Raw genomic sequence first — 22,414 nt, 5'->3', positions numbered from 1 at the left:
CGGATCCAAAGATTTATTAACAAACTAAATAAAGTACGGGCCTAGTGTAAGACTAGAGGGAAGGCAGCTAGTCGTCACCATCCACCGCCAACTCTTGGACTACTCTTTTACCACCGAATAGTGGGATTGACCGTCACATTATAACACCCTAACGGTTGAAAGGGCGACTATGTTTCGTGCGACTGGGATTCGAACGCGTGACCCTCGGATTAGGAGTCGAACGCCTTAACACGCTTGGCCATGCCGGGTCTAGTGTAAGACTAGAGGGAAGGCAGCCAGTCATCACCATCCACCGCCAACTCTTGGACTACTCTTTTACCAACGAATAGTGGGATTGACCGTCTCATTATAACACCCTAACGGGTGTAAAAATTTCATTGTTTACAAATATCATGTGCTCATGTGTCAAATAATCCTCTAGGTGTTCTAATTCTTTTATGTTTTGCACAACAGCGTCTAAGAGAGCATGATTATCTGATGCACTAACACATTGTGACAAAAATCAATACAAACAATAATAAAACAACTCGGAACTACTTTATTAACTGCAGAAAACGTAATATAAGACTGACGTAAACGAAAACAATGACTACAATGGATGTAGTGAGCTAAATGACATCTGAGAAATGGTTTATTATCTAACATCTAAAACTAACCTCTAACGGAATGTGTTAACATAGCTTAGCATGAATACTATAACAAACATTCTCTGGGAACATTTGTGACGAAAATTTAAGAACGAAAATTAGAAAAGTTAATCGCATAATTTAATATTTTAGTAATTACATAATTATTATTCACATTGGGTATTATATTATCTCAATAAAATCATTGTTTTCTGAATATTATTAAGGTTTTAACGAATTGTAATTCAATATAACAAAAACTCTTTTTAAACAACAGTAACAAAAACCAAACAAAAACATATTTTTATTGAGGGTTTCATATTAACGCATCAGATAGTTACCTGCTTTATGACATTGACAAAATGTTTTACACAAAAAAACTAAATCAATGCTAGATGGCGCTTTAATGAAATTTAATATCAATTCGTTTTAAGACATAAACGTAGGTGGAGAGAATTATTATCAGATAATATAAAGAAAATGAATATTTGCTCGGATTTTACGGTGGCCCGGCACGACCAAGCGTGTTAAGGCGTCGACTCGTAATCCGAGGGTCGCACCAAACATAGTCGCCCTTTCAACCGTTAGGGTGTTATAATGTGACGGTCAATCCCACTATTCGGTGGTAAAAGAGTAGTCCAAGAGTTGGCGGTGGATGGTGATGACTGGCTGCCTTCCCTCTAGTCTTACACTAGACCCGGCATGGCCATGTGGGTTAAGGCTTTTGACTCGTAATCTGAGGGTCGCGGTTTCGAATCCCGGTCGCATCAAACATGCTCGCCCTTTCAACCGTGGGGGCGTTATAATATGACGGTGAATCCCACTATTCGTTGGTAAAAGAGTAGCCCAAGAGTTGGCGGTGGGTGGTGATGACTAGCTGCCTTCCCTCTAGCTTTTGCACTGCTACATTACGAACAGCTGGCGCAAACGGCCCCCGTCTAGCTTTGCTTGAAATAAAAACAAACAAACTTTTTAATAGTAATCACGGTTTAAAGTTAGAAACTATTTTCTTGAAAATGTTACTGCATTTATTTGTTTTCAAAGCTTTTATTAAGTGACCTCATATTTCATGTTGTCTGTTAATTTATGCTCTATAACTTACACTAGGTCAACTATCTCTGTTTAGTCACGTAACTGACACAACACATATAAAGTGAGGATTACTTTCACACAAACGACAAATTCGTTTCCTCCAGATTTATCTGATTCTGCTGAATTTGTTATATGAATAATAAATTGAATAATTAATTATTTTCAATTACATTTTATATTCTAGTCGTCTCTTTTCAGTTGTAGTAAAGCCGGGTTTCGATACCCGTTGTGGGCAGAGCACAAATAGCCGATTGTGTAGCTTTGTACTTACTTTCAAACAATGAAAGATTATGTGAAATAAGTGTTAAAAATATCAAACAAGCGCAAAAACAAAACACAAAGAGTTAAAAATAAATGACGAAAGATCTGTAACCTATTAAATGGTGTTTAACTGAGTGTTTAACACAGGCCTGATTCTGGAGTGTTAACCCATATAATTCTAACTACACAACACATCCACTGTTCCAGGCACTTATGAAAAACGTTACTTAGCAATAAGACCAAAGATGGGATAAGAAACCCGACCGCAAGCACCTCTAAGGATATCCTGATATAAAATACAAGAACATAAATATAATATAGCTAAGCTATCTTCCAGGCTTTCTGAATACTAATACGTGGTTACATACCACCTATTGTTTGTTTGTTTACACTTATTATTATTTCCATATGTTTCTTTTGTTATGCGTTTGGATACAATTATCCGATTGATATTTATATCTTGTTTTTTGATAGTTGCGGAAAACGTCCGTTAGCGATCAAGTTTAGAATACATTTTATATCTTTATTATATGTATATATACATATATTTAATCGATTACCTACATTTACAGATGTTTTTTTTTTTCCGGTATTCAGAAAGCGTTTCGTAATTTCCTGTTGTTGTTAGGTTTGTACAACTAATTTTCGTACAAACAATTTCAAAGAAACGGTGTTAATTTTATCGTATAAAAGAAAACCCACGTGGTCGAAGTTAGAATATGACAAAACACCTACGTATGGTCTCGTGATGCTCTCGTGAATAATATATAACAAAACTTTTTAACAGCAAGATCCTGTTTGTTTGTTGGAAATCACCCATGCGTCTTCCTGACTATTTTCTGTAGTCATTGTAAATAAGAGTAAATTCTGAAATATGGGTTTTGTCTGAATTAGTCAGGCTTAGTATCATTCTCTATTATAACACCGGTCCTTACCAGAAATAGAATATTTCTGTAGCGTGGATTAATGCTTTTGCACGTTATACAAACTACCAACAAAATAGAAACAACAGCTGTAATATATATATATATATATGTGTACAGATTTGTTTGCTTCACTTAGGATGTGATAAATCCCTCAGTAAATTTGCTCTCTTGAGAGCGTTGAAGGATATGCGTACCATGAGTTTATTGGTGTAGAGGGCGCTGAGCGACAGCAATCAATGATTAAAGTTGCGGTAGCCGCCGTCAAACCCACAGCTCACATCTTCGTACGCCTCTAGCGTATCTACCTATCTGCTGAAACCGAATGGTTTGGTTACATATATATTTCTTGAAACGCTTGTGAGGTTGCAAAGTGATTCGTTATTAGAGAAACAGCAGTGGTCAGAGTCGTGAATAGAAACTTGTTAGGATACAATACCTAGTTACTCTCCGCTTTCAAGAAACGGAAGCTTTCTAAAGTGTAACACGGATGGTCATATTTTATAAATTGTAAAGTCTAAAACACACACAAACCCTTCTTGAATAAGCAACTGTTTGAAAATGTCACCTAGTGGGATTCCGAGTCTTCTTTTGATGCTGGTTTCGTCTTTTCAACACTGCTTTGGTGCAACTGACAAAGGTAGGTGAAACAGTGTGTATTACATTCAACATGTTCCTTACGGTGTTTAATAATAGTGTGTATTACATTCAACATGTTCCTAATACCTGGAAGTGTTTTAATGATATATAAAAGAAGGTATTTACAAACTATATCATTCTTTAAACCAAAAATTGTTTTAGTCCTAGTCGTTAAAAAATTATATATATATATACTTTTTGAAACAATGTATAGTTATGTTTCACTTTGCATAAATTGGAATAAATGTAAGCAAAAAAACTTCAAAAAACAACAACTATATTTATTATATATATTAATATATATAATAATCAAAAACGTTCACTATTAGATTTATAAAGGTAACAAAATACTATTTTCATTACCAGTACCTGAAGTCATTATTAACTCATAGTGGAAAGTGTCTGTGGTCGCAGGTTCCAAACGTAGAATTAGATAGATCCAATCCTTACTGCATTTCGCTCTATTAAAAAAGGATGGATGTTTAGGGTTATACGTTGTATAAATTTAGGGTGGTTTACTTTTACATTAAGGTCATTTTACATCCACATATTAAGGGTAACTACTGTTCTCACAACTAGCTACAGACAGTGAGAACCAGTAAGAGCGGAGACACTTTGAGTTGAAACATCCTAAGTCTAATCCTTAACTGATTCTTCAGAGTTGCTTGGACGGTTTAACACCTGTGCTTGCATCTTGTCTGATAGAAGGAATGTTTTAGTTTTAACATCTGTGTTGGATCTTGTCTGATAGGAGGATTGTTTTAGTTTTAACATCTGTTTTTGGACCTTGTCTGATAGGAGGAATGTTTTAGTTTTAACATATGTGCTTGGATCTTGTCTGACAGGAGGAATGTTTTAGTTTTAACATCTGTGCTTGGATCTTGTCTGATAGGAGGAGTGTTTTAGTTTTAACATCTGTGCTTGGATTTTGTCTGATAGGAGGAATGTTTTAGTTTTAACATCTGTGCTTGGATCTTGTCTTATAGGAGGAGTGTTTTAGTTTTAACATCTGTGCTTGGATCTTGTCTGATAGGAGGAATGTTTTAGTTTTAACATCTGTGCTTGGATCTTGTCTGATAGGAGGATTGTTTTAGTTTTAACATCTGTGCTTGGATCTTGTCTGATAGGAGAATTGTTTTAGTTTTAACATCGTTTTTGGATCTTGTCTGATAGCAGGAATGTTTTAGTTTTAACATCTGTGTTTGGATCTTGTCTGATAGGAGGAATGTTTTAGTTTTAACATTTGTGTTTGGATCTTGTCTGATAGGAGGAATGTTTTAGTTTTAACATCTGTGTTTGGATCTTGTCTGATAGGAGGAATGTTTTAGTTTTAACATATGTGTTTGGATCTTGTCTGATAGGAGGTATGTTTTATTTTTAACATCTGTTTTTGGATCTTGTCTGATAGGAGAAATATTTTAGTTTTAACATCTGTGCTTGGATCTTGTCTGATAGGAGGAATGTTTTAGTTTTAACATCTGTGCTTGGATCTTGTCTGATAGGAGGAGTGTTTTAGTTTTAACATCTGTGCTTGGATCTTGTCTGATAGGAGGATTGTTTTAGTTTTAACATCTGTTTTTGGACCTTGTCTGATAGGAGGAATGTTTTAGTTTTAACATATGTGCTTGGATCTTGTCTGACAGGAGGAATGTTTTAGTTTTAACATCTGTGCTTGGATCTTGTCTGATAGGAGGAGTGTTTTAGTTTTAACATCTGTGCTTGGATTTTGTCTGATAGGAGGAATGTTTTAGTTTTAACATCTGTGCTTGGATCTTGTCTTATAGGAGGAGTGTTTTAGTTTTAACATCTGTGCTTGGATCTTGTCTGATAGGAGGAATGTTTTAGTTTTAACATCTGTGCTTGGATCTTGTCTGATAGGAGGATTGTTTTAGTTTTAACATCTGTGCTTGGATCTTGTCTGATAGGAGAATTGTTTTAGTTTTAACATCGTTTTTGGATCTTGTCTGATAGCAGGAATGTTTTAGTTTTAACATCTGTGTTTGGATCTTGTCTGATAGGAGGAATGTTTTAGTTTTAACATTTGTGTTTGGATCTTGTCTGATAGGAGGAATGTTTTAGTTTTAACATCTGTGTTTGGATCTTGTCTGATAGGAGGAATGTTTTAGTTTTAACATATGTGTTTGGATCTTGTCTGATAGGAGGTATGTTTTATTTTTAACATCTGTTTTTGGATCTTGTCTGATAGGAGAAATATTTTAGTTTTAACATCTGTGCTTGGATCTTGTCTGATAGGAGGAATGTTTTAGTTTTAACATCTGTGCTTGGATCTTGTCTGATAGGAGGAGTGTTTTAGTTTTAACATCTGTGCTTGGATCTTGTCTGAGAGGAGGAGTGTTTTAGTTTTAACATCTGTGTTTGGATTTTGTCTGATAGGAGGAGTGTTTTAGTTTTAACATCTGTGTTTGGATCTTGTCTGATAGGAGGAATGTTTTAGTTTTAACATCTGTGTTTGGATCTTGTCTGATAGGAGGAGTGTTTTAGTTTTAACACCTGTGTTTGGATCTTGTCTGATAGGAGGAGTGTTTTAGTTTTAGTCTTATTGTTTTTCACTTGTATTAATTAAATTATTATTATAAAAGTCATGATTTGATCGCATATTTACCGTTAATGTATTTTATATTACTAGAACCATGTATTTTGATGTATATTTATAATGAATATTACTGGGTTAGGTGGTGCAAAATTATCTCGCCCTAAAGGACTTTTTCATTATTAAAATATTACTGGTTAATCTCATTTTACTGGCGGTGATTCAAATGAATTCAACAGCTTCCTATTTATAAGACTTTAAAATAAATGTTATTTCTCAAGACGTGGAGAAAACTCTTTAGTTTCATATAAGAAAATTGAAGTGAGTTTACTCACCAAATTAGAATTAAAAGTGTGAAAATATAAGATATCTTATGTTAAACTAAAATAATCTGGTAATCCAATAACTAAGTAGAGATACCTAATATGCACTTTGGAATAAACAGATACATAATACACATATATAAAAATACGATTTGGGTACACGATAAGTAACAAAATTTAAACGTTCGAATTCAGAGTTCCTAACAAAATCTATTTTACACATTTACACACGTATATTTATTAAAAATCGCTTAGATTTGAACAACTATATCTTTCTTTATAACATAATGTACAATAAATGAAACTACGGTTTTGTTTTTAGCTGTTTATTTAAATAATATTTTTCCTTCTAAAATTACGAATATTTGTTTTTGGTTTGAATTAGGAAAACATTAATATTAGCCTTATTAAATGATATATCTTAAAAACATACTTGTTTTTTAGATGTCATTAAGTGTACGCATATACAGTATCAACATAGAATTAATCCGTCATTTAAAACTTAGAATATCCTCTCGCTATTATATTTATAAATTATTGTATGGTGCCTCTTATAAACGTACTTTGGCACGAAACGTCATATTGTTCCAATTAATGGCTTCCTTGTATATCTTGAGTTTGGAAGATAGCGGTGGGATAGCGAGAGTGGTGCGTATCATAGATTAACAAACACAGAACAATAGGAACACATTAGTCAATCAATAGGTAGCCATGCAACACATAAAGAAATATTATGACACTTTTCTTGTATGATATTTAACTTAGAAACCTTGTATAACGTAATGACCAATACGACAGTATATGTTATCTTTTTTTTCCTAAATCACTATAATCTATTTTCCAGGCACGTTTACTAATATTAGGTTTAACAAAATAAAGTGGGTTTTTTTTTGTTGGTGTTATTTTATAATCTAAACGGATAATCAGATAGACTTATTCGAAATCTGCTGAGTACATGATTTAATAAAACATGAATGTTACTCTCTTCAGGCCCCACGCTAGTACAGCGATATGTCTCAGGATTTACAACGCTGAAATCAGGGGTTCTATTCCTCTCGGTGGGCTGAGCAGATAGCACTTTGTGGCTTTGCTATACGAAAAACACACATACTCTCTTCAAACACACAATCTCTTATAGTATCTCCACGTTAAGCAAATAAAATCATGTTGGGTACGCGTGTGTTACAAGAAATGTTAGTATCTCCATGTTAAGCAAATAAAATCATGTTGCGTGTGTTACAAGAAATGTAAATCCTTTCCTATATTTTAAACAAACTTTCCGCGTATCGTGTGGTATCACTCAGTTGGTTTTCCAGTTTTTTACTAAGTCAATTCAAGAAAGAAGAATAGATGTAATATATCGTCTGTTTTCTGCTGCGAATGTTGGTCGTAGAGAACCAGTATACTGTACATAATATGCTGAACATCACAGCAATATGATAGTTTCGTGAAATGCTTCACTTCTATTTAACATACTCACAGATTAGCACTAACTAAACACTGGTCAGCAATATGATAGTTTCATGAAATGCTTCACTTCTATTTAACATACTCACAGATTAGCACTAACTAAACACTGGTAAGTTTGTTTTGAATTTCGCGCAGGGCTAGCTGCGCTAACCGACCCTAATTTAGCAGTGTAAGACTAGAGAGAAGGCAGCTAGTCATCACCACCCACCGCCAACCCTTGACATACTCTTTTTACCAATAAATATTGGGATTGACCGTCACGTTATAACGCCCCCACGGCTAAAGGGGCGAGCATATATGATATGAATGAGATTCAAACCTCCAGATTACGGGTCGATTGTCATCTGGTTATGTAGCGTTGCGCTAAAATCATAAACAAACAAACAAAAACAAATGGTATGTATATAAAAAGTAACGTTGCGTGGTTTATTGTTTCGCCATCTGTTGTACGTAAAACGTCATGTAAGTGCTTCACACTGTTAAATATATAATGTACTAACTAAGTTATTTTACTTACACAAAAGGGGCCCGGCATGGCCAAGCGTGTTAAGGCGTGCGATTCGTAATCCGAGGGTCGCGGGTTCGCATCCCCGTCGCGTCAAATATGCTCGCTATTTCAGCCGTGGGGGCATTATAATGTGACGGTCAATCCCACTATTCGTTGATAAAAGAGTAGCCCAAGAGTTGGCGGTGGGTGGTGATGACTAGCTGCCTTCCCTCTAGTCTTACACTGCTAAATTAGAGACGGCTAGCACATATAGCCCTCGAGTAACTTTGTGCGAAATTCAAAATAACAAACCAACTTACACAAAAGCCAGTAAGACCAACTACCACCGTCTTTAATTTTTGTACTACTGACCACAGAGGAGGCATTCAGTCAGAATCACCCACCATTCACACAAAGGGATTGACTATTACTCTTATAATGCACAAAAGATTAAATTGCAGGAAATTTCTCATCGTATCTCACGGTTTCAAACCTGGTTTAGAGCTTTCACACACGATCAAACTGCGCTCTACTTGTTTAGAATTGAACTTAAACGATAAGTCCGTCGGATATTAAAACTATTCCAAATACCCTTGGTTTACACGCCTGATTAATCTATCCATCAAGCTTTTAGTAACTGTTACACTACTAAGGTATACTATTTTTCAAAAAATAATTCCGAAATGAAAACAGCTTAGATTTATTACTGCTATAGATTAGACTTTTGAATTACAATCTCAGTGCATCAACCAGATGAAAACACTGATGTATTTTATTACGATAACATTACGTTTCTTTTTTCTAATTAATAAATTTCGACTTTTTAATCTTCCGTGCTTGTTAACAACATTGAAGTTGTATACATTAATTATTTTCTATTTGCTGAAAATAAGTAACTCCGAAAGAAAAACAAATTGTTTTATTGTATGATGCAGCTTTTACCTTGAAAATCTATAAGAGAGTATTAGTATTGATTGTGAGTTAATGTTTTGTAAATAATGATATGTTAAGCGTATTTTACCTTTATACGTGACAACCAGTCCGTCGGATATTAAACAAGGCTACGCTCCATAACATTGATACTTTAAAAAAAAATTATCTGGTCTCTGATCCCTTTGTTTTAAAGGATAATAAACTGTAAAGAAGCCCTCTAGCGTGAAGATATTAACAAAAAGCGTATTCAGAGGGAGTCAGAAACATCGTCCAATTTGCAAAGAAGAATGTTCCTAAGAGATATTAACTCTTTTCTCTCTTATAATCGTATTCAAGTCGCAAGACGAGTTCGATAAACTCACTTCATTTTCTGTGACGAAAGATAAATCAATGTCAGAAAGTCTCGTACTTACACTGCCATGGTTAGGCCCTGCTTAAGTGGATTAATCAATCTCTTTTGAAAGGACTAAATGACAAGTTTACGATACAAGCAATACTCACCTTGATCAGGTAGATTGAAAACTAATGACTAATGTTATAGTTTCCTCAGAGACTCCTGCTTGGACTAAAACATTTGTTTCTTTGCTCAAAGTAAAGTAATATTATATATATATATTTAACATTTTAAAATTATTTCCATATTCGTTCTAAATAGCGGCCCGGCATGGACAGGTTAGTCAAGGCGTTCGACTCTTAATTTATGAACTTATTTCTCGCGTGTTCGAATCTCTGTTGCACCAAACATGCTCGCCCTTTTAGCTGTGGGGTCATTATAATGTGTCTATCAGTCCCAATATTCGTTGGTAAAAGAATAACCAAAGAGTTGGCGGTGGGTGGTGATGACTACCCGCCTTCCCTCTAGTCTTACACTGCAAAATTAGGAACGGCTAGCGCAGATAACCCTCGTGTCGCTTTGCACGAAATTCAAAAAGTAAACAAACAAACATTCTAAATAACTCGAGTTTCACACGCGATCAATCTTTATACAGTTGCGTTGTAAATGCATCTTGACTTTATGATAAGTAGGTATATGTTTATTAGCTAGCTTACTTCATCAATGTTTTTAAGACGAATTTACAAACTTGATTTTTTTTTACATTTTAGTTCGCGCAGTTACACGAGACATATCCGTAATAGCTGTCCCTATTTTAGGAGTGATAGACTATTAGGCTACTATTTTATCAACGAATAGTGGTATTGACCTTTACTGGTAACGTCCCTAATATTAATGAAGCGAGTATTTTTACTGACAGATATTCGAATTCACGATCCTCAGACTACAAAACGAGCGCCTTAACAATCAGCCCGCGCTGTCACAAAAATGAAAGTTAGTGGCTATAAACACAAAATACAGATTATGGTAAAATAAATACAACTTCTTACCCCTAGGTATATTGTACTGATAAAATATATTGTTTCTAATCACAGCAACGATGAGACTTAGTAAATTTGTCACTGATAGAATGCAACACCAGAATCTATTGTATTCATTGGAACGTCTTTAGTAAAAAATTACTGAAAAGTTTTAAGCGTGGAAGCTTCTAGAATTTGAGATATATTATACAATAAAATACATTTTCAAAGCTAGAGGGACACTGTCCACAACATGACGCGTAAGTAGAGGTAAGTGTTTAGCCACGACAAGTATGGAGTTGTATCGGATTTGAAATAAATATTTATATTAACTTTCTAGAGATAAGCGTGAATACCATAACGGCATTAATTAAGTTAGATTTAATTTTTGTAGACGTGAAATGTGGTTTATTTATTTGTTCCAACATAATACGTTCATATTTCCCAGTCTACAAATGGGAAACATTGAATAAAATGTGTGTTGGATTTAGCAATCAAAAAATTTGATTGAGTGGAGAATTGGTACAATGCGCCAATCTTCCCTATCTCGAATCATATAAAGCTCCATCTAGTGATAAACATTGTCATTGACCGAGCTTAACTGGTGCGAATGAATGCAGCTCTGAACTTTGATATTCAATTGCTTTAATTGTGCTAGCGTCTCTCATACAATGACGAAGTATCCTAATGTTAACAAATATAGAGTGCATGTTCTAACAGGAAAAATCTCTTTTTCCAAACACGATCACATAAACGTACTAGATACAGATTCTGTCATGTGAGTATGCAGGTAGAGATGTACTTTTCTTTTCAGATTTTAACCATTCCACTTTCTCTAATTTGGATTTACTCTTTCGTTTATCGTCATAAATGCTTTAACTAGCATAACCTTTGAAAGCATATATGCATTTAATATAACATTATGTTTAAGAAAACAAAGAACCAGTTGGTCCATCTCGGCTGTCCCGTCCTCTGAACCAAACTAAAACTAAAAAGAGATAAATTTACAAAAATTAAAGCTAACCCTTATCATCCTCAAAGTTCTTCTTTAAATTCACTCAGATTTTTCATAGACCAACCAACAAAAATAAAATTATCTTAGCTGAAGATGGCTTATACCTTACCTAAGTCGATATTCGTATCCACTAGTTTTAAAATTCTCACTGTCAAGTATAAAAAATGTTGATGCTTCAACATTATCAATTCATTTTACAATCTTAAACACTTCAATCAGATTTTCTATAATAATTTCGTTTGAGATAAAATGATTTTAAAGATCTTAATGTCTCCTCATATGGCATTCTCTCCATTTCAAATATCCTTTCAGTAACCTTCCTCTGAACCCTCTCCAACAATTTAATGTCTTTCCTAAAATAAGGACACCAAAGCTGAACACACTACCTTAAATGTGGCCTAGCCAATGACCTATATAGTGAAATTTAAACTTATTTAGAGTTGTATTAAATATTTCTATAGATATAAACTAACTTCCTATTTGCTCTTTCATTCGCAATAGCACAATACCTGAATCGCTTAAGAGACTGGTCAACCATTTTATCAAGATCCTTGTTTATCATGCCACTGTTATGGTTATTCCAATCCAAATTAGTTTCATGTTATAATATTAATAATCTTGCATTTACTATAATTAAAATCCATCTCCATTTATTTGCCCAATTCACTAAATGATGCAAATCTTTTTGTATAGCAGCATCCTCTTCACTGCCATCTTAATATTATCAGCAAATGTAAGTAATTTATTGTTAATTATTTCATGTTAATGTAAATTAGAAAGAGCAACGGTCCTCAGACTCACCCCTGAGATACACCAATTGTAATGTTAATCCAGTCTGATTGAACTTCATTTATAACAACCCTCTGCTTCCTTTCCATCCAGCCACTCTTCTATCCATTTAGTTAACTCATCTCTTACAGCAATAGAAATACGTTTCTTTACAAGCATAAGCGGTATTTTGTCAAATGCTTTCTGAAAATCCAGATATACCAAATCCACACCTTTACCCTCGTGCACATGTGCAGATACGTTTTCAAAGCGTTTCACAATACTTGTAAGAAAAGATTTTCCCTAAGTGAAATCATCAGCTAAAATTAGTTAATTTAACTTTGTAAAATATATTTTTCAGATTTTTTTAAAGCTTTTCCCACAACTGATGTAAGACTAATAGGCCTGTAATTACTGGTACAACTTATATTATTTCCCATGAAGATTGGAGTGAAATTAGTTAATATCCAATCTATTGGTACTTTATCCACTATTTAAAGACTTGCAAAACTGTGACAATTGGACCACATATCCAATCCTTAACCTCCTTTAAAACCCTCAGGGAGATAATGTCTGGCCTAGGATCTTTATGATTCCTTAAACTTCCCAATTTTGTTTTAACAAGCTTAGAATTTGTGTAATTGTCTTGTTCAACTCTGTTTTCATCTATCAACTGTTCAAGATGAAGAATACTGCTCAAGTATTCACGAGTAGAAACTGAAAAGGAAGCAGAAATTAATAACCTAGTCATTTTATAATCATCATACACGAGTCTTGCTTTATCATCCCTCAAGGGTCCTACCTCTATCCCTCAAGGGTCCTATCTCCATCCCTCAAGGGTCTTATCTCTATCCCTCAAGGGTCCTATCTCCATCCCTCCAGTGTCCTATCTCTATCCCTCAAGGGTCCTATCTCTATCCCTCCAGTGTCCTATTTCTATCCCTCAAGGGTCTTATCTCTATCCCTCCAGTGTCCTATCTCTATCCCTCAAGGGTCCTATCTCTATCCCTCCAGTGTCCTACCTCTATCCCTCAAGGGTCCTATCTCTATCCCTCCAGTGCCCTACCTCCATCCCTCAAGGGTCCTATCTCCATCCTCATATTTCATTTATTCCTGATGTACTTTAAAGAATCCTCACTCCTAATTTTTATATTTCTAGCCACATTTTGGATGTTCTAATTTCCTAGTTGACAAACTTTTAAATCTTCTGTAATACTAGTCTATTTAAATTTCTGAATTTATTTTTAATTTTATCTCTTCTACACTTATTCATTGTGAAAACACAAACATATGCTTAGAAACTTCAGATATAATCTTATAATTTGTTTATTACAGCAAATAAACTACGAAAAATTCGAAAATAGTGTTAACCTGAGTCTAAATATCTGAGAAAATGTAATGTTATGAATTTCATATAATAATAATTAATTGGAAAATGTAGATGGATTATTAACAAGAGTTTAGGAACAAGATTCATAGGAATTATTGAATTTTATAAGCAAAATAATTTTAAACTTATTAAGTACTCATTTTGCTTATTATTCCATATCAAAGATCGTCTAATCTTAAACATTGTTACTAATCTAAATTAATTTTTCAATTCTGCTAGTCTGCAAGTTGTAATAACAAGCTAATAACGATATTGTTTGTTTTATTCTTTTATCAAATTTGTACAAAATGTTTGACTTGCAAGAAACACATCATTAATAGACTGTATAATGTCTGATTCAGTCGAAACGTCTCACTAACAGGATACAGAGTATTTGACTTAGATCAAACACCTCTCTAACTTGTTTGTTTTCAATTTCGCGCAAAACTACTCGAGGGTTATCTGCGCTAGCCGTCCCTAATTTAGCAGTGTAAGATTAGAATGAAGGCAGCTAGTCATCACCACCCACCGCCAACTCTTGGGCTACTCTTTTACCAACGAATAGTGGGATTGACCGTCACATTATAACGACCCCACGGCTGAAAGGGCGACTATGTTTGGTGCGACCGGGATTCGAACGCGCGACCCTCGGATTAAGAGTCGAACGCCTTAACACGCTTGGTTATGCCGGGCTTAGTGTAAGACTAGAGGGAAGGCAGCTAGTCATAACCACCCACCGTCGACTCTTGGGTTACTCTTTTACCAACGAACAGTGGGATTGACCGTCAGAGTATAACGCCCCCACGGCTGAAATTGCAGGCATATTTGGTGCGACCGAGATTTGAACCCGCGACCCTGGGATTACGAGTCAAACGCCTTAACACGCTGGGCCATGCCGGGCTCCTCTCTAACAGAATACAAAATATTTGACCAGGACGAAACAACTCTATAGTATAAGATGATACATAACACTTTACTCATACCAAATATCTCGCTAAAAGCTGCAGAAATTATGAACTAGCAGTATACCTTGAGTTATGCAGGTCAAACGAAGAATAGAAAATAATAAAATGTTCTAAGTTTTCTTCTAATCAAACTGGAATTCTAATATAAGCCCTTTGAATGATATATATGTATCTATGTGTGTATGTGTCCTTTTACCAATATCAGCGATAAAATAAATAATGACATAAATTCGTCAGTAGAATATCTCGAGTTATGCACGTAATTCATTAATACATTTCATTAACACAAAGCCTCTCGTTTGTCAAACTAAGCCTCCACTACCGAAGAGCTATGCTATGTGAGAAGCAGTGTTTGTTTGTTTTTGAATTTCGCGCAAAGCTACTCGAGGGCTATCTGCGCTAGCCGTCCCTAATTTAGCAGTGTAAGACTAGAGGGAAGGGAGCTAGTCATCACCACCCACCGCCAACTCGTGGGCTACTCTTTTTACCAACGAATAGTGAGATTTAACGTCACATTATAATGCCACCACGGTTGAAAGGGCGAGCCTGTTTTGTGTTATTACCGGGATTCCAACCCGCGACCCTGGGATTACGAGTCAAACGCCTTAACACGCTGGGCCATGCCGCGCCCTGAGAAGTAGTGATTAAAGCCCACTTGTTTTCAATGAATAATTACATATTAATTTATAATATTGTAATGGATTTATTAGCACTCCACAAGCAGAATGATAATAAAAATTATGAGAAAGAAAAGTAGGAATTCTTCTAGTTGATTAAATCGAAATATATTCTATTAAAACTACGTCTTGCTTACGTTCGCTTAATATTATATTTAATTCGGGAAATATGGTGTACAAAAAAAGTGAAATGGCCTTCATAACTGCTTAAATAGCACCAAGGCGCTGAGTAATATAAAGATGTGTATGTGTACTAAAGTGTGAACTGTGGTAATAAAAAGATCACAGGAACGTGTTTTATGGTCGTACAAATTACAGTCCAATAGAAAATTTAAATATAGAAGGGTACTGAACGAAGGTTTAATATCCAATAAGCTTAAAACTACATTACGATGAGAAATTATCCAAGAGAAATATTACTGAAAAGGTATGTTATGAAGATACAAAACAGATGATAAAGATATAAAAGCCTTCTATAGACTAGCGGACCCTACATTTTCAAAAGTTGTATCTATTGACTGTTTTGAATATTTCTGAAAATAAAAGAAACGAAGAAGAGAATGATTTTAGCCGCGGCATAAAGGCTCTTAGACTGTTTCTGAGGTTTCTTCAAGTGCAAACTATTAGCTTACAGCTTCGTCATTTCTTTACCGATTTCAGAAATAATTAGTTTTAGCCTAAGGAGGTCAAACCCTTTGGATTGATGTATTTAACCACGCCCAATGTCTCATAGATTAATTTACTCTAATCCTGCCACAAATAATTTCAATTTGGGGTTAGGCTGGTAGAGATCCTGATTGGTAATGAAGTTGAATTCGGTGCACGTGCGCCTCGTGCTTAGTATTTCTGGCGCACAAAACTTTAACTAATAAAAAGGGGTAAAAGTCTCAGATTAATTTATTCTAACCCTACCTAAAGGCCCCGGCATGGCCAGGTGGTTAAGGCACTAGCCTTGCAATCCAAGGGTCGCGAGCTCGAATCCCCGTCACATCATTAATGCTCGCCCTTTCAGCCGTGGGGGCGTTATAATGTACGGTCAATCCCGCTATTCGTTGGTAAAAGTGTAGCCCAAGAGTTGGCGGTGAGTGGTGATGACTAGTTGCCTTCTCTCTAGTCTTACATTGCTAACTGAGGGACAGGTAGCGCAGATAGCTCTCGTGTTGTTTTGTTACTCTTTTAACAACGAATAGTGGGATTGACTGTCACATTATAACGCCCCCACGGCTGAAAGGACGAGCATGTTTGGTGTGACAGGGATTCGAACCCGCGACCCTCGGATTAGGAGTCAAACGCCTTAACCCCCCTGGCTATCCCGTTGTGTAATTACTGTAAAAAAACAACAACAACAAAATCATATATGTGTATATATATACATGAATTTATTCACACCTGAAAATATATATCATCAGGAACAATCACACATCAGGCAATAAGATTACCTTTGAAGTGAATCAAGTGGCTTCATCATCCATTCAAGTTTATATGATAATTACTTTGTTGTTTTGTCACTTGAATATCGTGTTTCAATTAACAGTTGAGTTGAGTGAATAAGTCGTGAATTTTAGTATCTGTATTTGGTATTATATTTTAAATTGATTCGAGTGTATTTTTTACTTAATATACGTACGAACTTTTACATATTTTTTTCATTACTGCTTTACAAAAAGTAATTACCTTCCCACAGAGACACATGATACCTCTATGGTCTATACTAACCGTCAGTTTCATACCACGGCCTCAAATTCTCATGTATAATTAGGAAGTTAAATAGAAACTTTCTGCAAAATGTACATAATTTCTGAAAATACTCCGACTGGATAACAGAGTTGATTTCACATAAAACGAAAAGGTTTTAAACCCCTAAGTTTACGACAGAATTACGTCAGATTTTAAAAAGATATTCCACACTCAACTGTGATGTCGAAGATCATTAGATTAAAGAGTTAGGTTGTAAGTAATTCCTGAGGTGACAAACTGGAACTAGTCTTCGTGTAGTTTGTTTTCGTGGTTTTGAAATTCGCGCAAAGCTACTCGAGGGCTATCTGCGCTAGCCGTCCCTAATTTTGCAGTGTAAGACTAGAGAGAAGGCAGCTAGTCATCACCACCAACCGCCAACTCTTGGGATACTCTTTTACCAACGAATAGTGGGATTGACCGTCAGAGTATAACGCCCCCACGGCTGAAAGTGCGGGCATGTTTGGTGCGACCGAGATTTGAACCCGCGACCCTCAGATTACGGGTCGCACTGCTTAACACGCTTGGCCATGCCGGGCCTCTTCGTATAGAGACAATAACATTCGAACAAACTATTATACATTTTATGCTTTACTACAGCTAAAAATTTAAAATCCAACAACAGAAAGTAAAATTCAAAGAACTTTAACATCAAAATCGATAAATGAAAATACAAGGATGTGGTTGAAATGAGGAACGCCAGTATAACTAAATAATTAAAAGAAGTATCCAGTTAAAACTTATTTATTATTGGATACACCTAGTACAACATCTACTATTACACAGTTACATCTAGTTAAGTTAACCTGGCATCGTCTGATGCTATTGCTATACTCAATTTGGCTCAGAAAATAAAAAGACGTTTCGTTCTTGACATTGTTCTGTTAGAAACTTCAAAACTGATTTCTGAGGTCAAGGACTGGAAGATTTTGTTGCTTTATTAGAAACTAGAATTTTGTTTTTGTTTTTCAAGGTCAAGGGTTGGAAGATATTTTTTTTCTTCTCAGTGCCATAACATGTCTGCAGACCTACACGACAAGAAATCGGGTTTTGATACTCGTTGTTGGCAGATATCAGCTAACCTATTGTATAGCTTTGTGCTTAACTGCAAACAAACTAAACTATATTTTTAATATTTTTGAAATGATGAAAAATGGGTGGTAATACAGTATTACAGTGGAATTTGTTAGTAGGCCTAATCTCTTATCTTAATCCTTACAAGTCCCAAGTGGCCTAACGGTAGGCCCGTGAGCTTACAACGCTAAAACTGTAATTTCAATATTTCAAAACACAGATACCCATCATGCAATTCTGTGTTTAACAATATAGAAAACAAAAGTAATAATCAAAAACTTACTTATATAATATAATATAATATAATATAATATAATATAATATAATATAATATAATATAATATAATATAATATAATATAATATAATATAATATAATATAATATAATATAATATATATTAGGAGAATCAAGAAATACCTCGCGATGTAATATATATGAACGTCAGCCCGAATTTGTGTTCGTAATTAAACAGTAGAGTTTTAACAAAGTAAGAAATTACAGCAAAATACAACAAAACACGGGTTTAGTGATACCCACATAATATCAGAAACATAATAGCTTGGGTGTTGTAGGATAAATGAAAACTCAACAAATATTAATCACTGAGTTTATCACATTCAACGTAACACAATAAAATCCTTTATCATTTAGTACAGATATAACAAGGTGTGCAAAACAGGTTTTTTTTTTCAACTATTCAAAACATGTACTGAAGTTCTGATATACCATAATGATGTATATACAGATTGTAAGTACAGTTGCGAGGCTATCAAACTCCGAGGTTGAAATTAATCGCATATTCTGATGTAAATTATGAATTGTGGTGATATTTTCATAATATGTATATTTTATTTATTTCGATTTACATATGTGTACAATAGCTCGAAGAGAAAGACCAAAATAGTAATTTTTACCTATGAAAGAAACGGAAACGCTATTTTGATTTTAATGTTTACTATTTGAAAACTAATAGACATATAAAGTACTCCAAACAATTTTTATCTTTTGGTGAAATTAGTTGTAATTTTCAAAACCGAGCAAGCCCTCAGATGTCGACATCTCAAAGCAAGTTGTCAATTGCACCACAGTTACTCTTATTCGACTAATGGAAATGACGGTCACGATTATAACTCGTTAATAGCTAAAAATGCAGAACCTGTTCAACAGCGTTTTTCGGGCTCAAACCTTGGACGTAATGGTTCTCCTACTATCATGGAAATCATTAGTTCGCGATGTCGTTGAACGAAGAAACTTATTGTCAGTTTCGTTAACGCTTTTCATTCGAGCGACAACAGGTTAGATCATAATAGGCTTCATTAACACGTAAAGCATTAAGGTTAAAAACCGCACTATGACTGTTAAGTATACATTCGAATACTTTCGATTTGTTATCGAAACTTCAACTTACGTGGCTGATTAGATTATGTTTTCAGTATTATGGAATGATTTTGTTAAAACGTTTTAATCAAAATAACAATTCAAGGAATTTGATGAATTTGTAAAACCCTTTAAATTGTAAGTAAAATTTACCGTGAAATGATGATAATAATTGGATATATTTAATGTAGATTCAGAATAGATAGGACTCACGTGACTACGAATTTTTGTGGTTATTTTAATAAAATGTTTCGTCTTATTATTTGAATAACTTATAAATAATATCATACCAGATTTTTGAAATTATTTAAAAGTGTAGAATATTTGTGCTGCATATATTCTTATTTTAATTATCAAAAATTTATCTTTAGAAATATTTTATGGGCTCGAGTTATTGCTTTTAAATATTACACTTGGGAGAGCTATGTGGTCTGACATCCAATAACATTATCCTTGTAATGAATCTTGCCAAAATCCTATGGAAAAAATATAGTTTTAAAATTCGTTTTTGAAATGTTTCCTGTTTTGTTTACGTCATTTGACCAAGAGTTTCTTCTCTCAGTGATATTTCGCACTTAAAACTATCTGACTATTCAATTCATTTTCCATCGACTAAGTACAGATGTTGAGAGCTACGTTAATTATTACTAGTTTAGCTAAGCCTTATTACTAGTTTAGCTAAGCCTTATTACTAGTTTTGCTAAGCCTTATTACTAGTTTAGCTAAGCCTTATTACTAGTTTAGCTAAGCCTTATTACTAGTTTAGCTGAACCTTGTTACTAGTTTAGCCGAACCTTATTACTAGTTTTGCTAAGCCTTATTACTAGTTTAGCTAAACCTTATTACTAGTTTAGCTAAACCTTATTACTAGTTTTGCTAAGCCTTATTACTAGTTTAGCTAAGCCTTATTACTAGTTTAGCTAAACCTTATTACTAGTTTAGCTAAACCTTATTACTAGTTTTGCTAAGCCTTATTACTAGTTTAGCTAAGCCTTATTACTAGTTTTGCTAAGCCTTATTACTAGTTTAGCTAAGCCTTGGTAGCATTTGCGTTGCCTAGCAACTTTAAACAAATCGTTAGTCCTACTTCAAGCTTTTAAATTTCGAACAATGTTTCCATTAAGAACGTTACTGTTATATTAAGCATAAGCTATAATATTATGACAAGAAACCTACCACTCTTTAATTTTTAATACAGTAATATTCAAACTTCAAACTTTTATGTTTTATTCACTGACCTTCGACATCCTGAACTGTCTGCCACATTGGAATTTTCGGCAATAACAACTTGAAACTAGCCTTTTACATATTGTTGACCAGACTAAGAGACAGCGCTTGTTCGAAATCGTGACAACGGACTGATTTGCTTTATATTACTAATTCTATGTACACTATATGATTGTGAACTGAATTTCTCTACTGCTTCTATACTATCTTCCTTCCTTATAATAGAAGTTTAAAAGATTAAGAACGAAATTTCAGATCGTCTGACATTTATATGTATTTATGTATGGTATTTTCCTTTGTTTTCTTAAATTTAGAATTGAAGCAAAACTCAGATATAAACAACCCCGGATGTAGGTACAAACATATAAGGTTCTATATTTTCACCTGTGAGATGTTATAACAATAACAGTCAGTCCCACTAATTAGTTCAGAACTGAAGAAAGTCCTTAAGACGATGTGTACTGGTTAGTAGTCCTAATTAGAGAAAGTCTATATCTGACCTAGCCGCTAAGCCTTTTGTAGAATACATTGCAAAGACTGTTTGTTTTGTTTTTTTAGCGAAAAACTACATAATGAGCTGTCTGCTTGGAGAAACTGATCCTCAGATTTAAGCATTGTGAGTACGGAGGAAGGATATTAAGGACGTAAAACTGATTATAATCACTATAATTAGAAATGTTAAAAATGAAAAGGTCCGGCATGGCGAATCGTGTTAAGGCGTTCCACTCGTAATCTGAGGGTCCCAGGTTCGAATCCACGTCACACCTAGCATGCTCGCCCTGTTGTAATGAGACGGTCAATCCCACTATTCGTTGGTAAAAGAATATCCCAAGAGTTTGCGGTGGATGATGATGACTAGTTACCTTCCCTTCAGTCTTACACTGCTAACTTAGGGACGGCTAGCACAGATAGCCCTCGTGTAGCTTTGCTCGAAATTCAATAAAAATCAAATAAAGTATAAATCCTAATATTGTTTTGGTTAAGATTTTACCAGTGAATAAATGTCTTTTGTACATTTATATTGTAGTTTGTACACTTATTTTACTAGTGAATAAATGTGTTTGTACACTTATACTTCCCATATTGTTGTTTGTACTCTTATTTTACTAGTGAATAAATGTTTTTGTACACTTATATTTCCCATATTGTAGTTTGTACTCTTATTTCGATTTCTATATTAATGTGTTGTCTGAAAATTTATGTTTTATATGTTATTCAAGAAAGGAAATGCCATGATGCTGGTAATATCCTGTATCTACTTAAACGTTAAATCACACGTATTCATTACAATATTAAAATTGCACGTACGTATTATGCAATTTTCAAATATATATGTTAGTGATTTTAACAAATGTCACAGAAAAATTTATTTTACACAAAAGGATCACAAAGGTGGTATACCATTTCAATCCATTCCATTACAGCTAGGATTTGCTCTGGCCATTAGCACTTAGTACTTTCTAAATACCCTTCTCTATTTGACTAGTATGTGAGTAGATATATATACATTATAGTAAAATCATTTCAATTACAGTACCTGAGAGAGTCGT

The 22,414-nt window shown here is 34.4% G+C and overlaps 1 pseudogene across 1 annotated transcript in view; it reads left to right on the top strand.

The window, feature by feature from the left end:
- The first annotated feature begins 3,166 nt into the window (after positions 1-3,166).
- The window catches only part of LOC143246948 (neural cell adhesion molecule 2-like), a 189,095-nt pseudogene continuing 169,847 nt past the window's right edge, over positions 3,167-22,414 (top strand). Inside the window, exon 1 of the transcript XR_013026279.1 lies at positions 3,167-3,542. The product of XR_013026279.1 is annotated as a neural cell adhesion molecule 2-like (transcript). The remainder of the gene's footprint in view (positions 3,543-22,414) is intronic.

The sequence above is a fragment of the Tachypleus tridentatus genome, chromosome 3 (genome assembly GCF_004210375.1).
Source record: "Tachypleus tridentatus isolate NWPU-2018 chromosome 3, ASM421037v1, whole genome shotgun sequence".
In the NCBI taxonomy this organism is placed as follows: domain Eukaryota; kingdom Metazoa; phylum Arthropoda; class Merostomata; order Xiphosura; family Limulidae; genus Tachypleus; species Tachypleus tridentatus.
This window is presented reverse-complemented; position numbering and strand designations above follow the sequence as displayed.